This window comes from Pygoscelis adeliae, unplaced genomic scaffold (assembly GCF_000699105.1).
Source record: "Pygoscelis adeliae isolate BGI_AS28 unplaced genomic scaffold, ASM69910v1 Scaffold679, whole genome shotgun sequence".
Taxonomy (NCBI): Eukaryota; Metazoa; Chordata; class Aves; order Sphenisciformes; family Spheniscidae; genus Pygoscelis; species Pygoscelis adeliae.
In genome coordinates, this window is record NW_008825552.1 from 109087 (window position 1) to 110969 (window position 1883).

A 1883-nucleotide genomic window follows, 5' to 3' on the forward strand; every position below is an offset into this window, starting at 1 on the left:
TTTAATTATTTTCTTTTTAGCTAAAACCGCGACTCGCCGGATTGCAATTGATGCAGCAGCAGCACTGCCGTGAGGCGGTAACCGCGGCAACGGACTGACAAGCAAAGGATGCTGCGGACCAGCCCCGGCTCCCCGGTAGCAGGAGGAGGTCAGTCGATTTTAGCTCATCTCCATCAAAACGATTCATTCATTATTTCACAGCTGAGCACCCCTCCACCGCCACCGAGTCCCAGCCATCGGTGCGTCTATGTCATTTAGCCTCCGCTGGGTTTACGTGTACCAGGAAAAGCCGATTTAAATATACGCCCGCTCTGCTTTGCCACTCAGAGATTCAGAACAACCAAAACCGTTTATTCCTTGTGAGACTTGGATCAACCACTGGAAAAGCAGCTGGTGCATTTCAGCATCTCTACAACCGCCTTCGCTTTCTTTTCTGAGCAACTATCACCCTTAACGAACTTCTCCACTCGTTATGGAATTCCTGGCCAGCAAGCCCCCCCTCTCCCTCAGAGACCAGGCAGCCGAGGGCACCCGCAGCGAGGCACGCCGCCACCTCTCACCGCTCCGCGGCGGCACTAGCTGCGAGCCATTTTTCAATCCGTAAAAACCAACCCGGCAGAAACCCGGCAGAAGGGCATTCCTCATTGTGCCGAGAGGAAGATCGAGCTGAAGAGCCGCGTGCCTAGCTACGACAGCCCCCGCGTGTTTACCGTCCATTTTCTGCCCTACTGTTCTGCATCCTTTAGGTATTTTTCAAACAAACAAGACAGGCGTGCAAACTCTTTAGGAATGGGTGCAACAGCCCACACGACGCAGCTTCCACACGTCCCGCTTGGGATTTGGGGCTTTACGGTGCGTCAGTACAACACGGCACCTGAAGGAAAGCCTCAGCTCCCACTGCTGCAGCTCCCGAAGCCTCCCTTCTGTTGAAAACAGACAAATAAAAATTGCTCATTGCTCCCCCTCAAACATTTCAGAGGAACTTAAAAGCGCCTTGCGTTTAATTTAGCAGAACCCCCTCCTGAGCGCCTGTCAAGTAGGTCGCAGGCAGTCTCAGCTTCACGTTTGGGAACTGAGGGAGAAAGAGAAGGAAAGAAGGAATTGGTCCAAGGTCACACGGCAAGACCTTGACAAGATCTTAAAAAAAACCACCAAACAACCCAAAGATAACACCCACATCCTATTTAAAGGCCAGCCCTTCCTGGTGAAGTCAATGGCTAATGTCAGGGAGCTCCACCAGGCAGGCGCAGGGAACCTCCTGTGCCCAACACGAAGGGACCGGGAGGTTTTTGTCAACAAAAAGGGAAAACAAGAAGCGCTGTGCCGAGTTCTGTGCTCGCCTCTGCAACGCTGCAGAACGCGACGAGTCTACGCGCACAGAGGTTTCGCTTGACGCACGTTGCAGGAGCTTAACCCGTCTGTGAAACCAGCGGCGACCTACTGGCGCAGTGTATTGTCAGCAAAGCCACAAGGACAGACTTGCTTTATCGAGAAGAGGTTTAGAATCCGTAGAGGCTCTCGTCTGGCAGAGCCGCCGGGTGCAGCCGGAGGGGACGACCCCCAGACGGCTCAGCTGCAACACGTCGCCACCCGAAACTTACTGCCTCGGCGCGGTAAAAGGCCCATCCGGTAGCGAAAGCCCGGCGCAGGCCCTCAGCTCACACGCACCCGGCAAATGTTTTGGGAAACTCCTCTGGGGGAGGCTGGCGGAGGGGGCAGCGGCGCTGGCGAGAAGGGAAGAGGGATTACGCTGGTGCCTCTGGGAAGGGAACACGGCAGCGCCGGGGCCGGTCTCCCCTCCGAGGGTTCGCACCCTCTTGGCGCACTGCCCTACCCCCGGAGCAAAGACACGGCTCTCTCCCTTTCGGTATCCACCTCTCTGC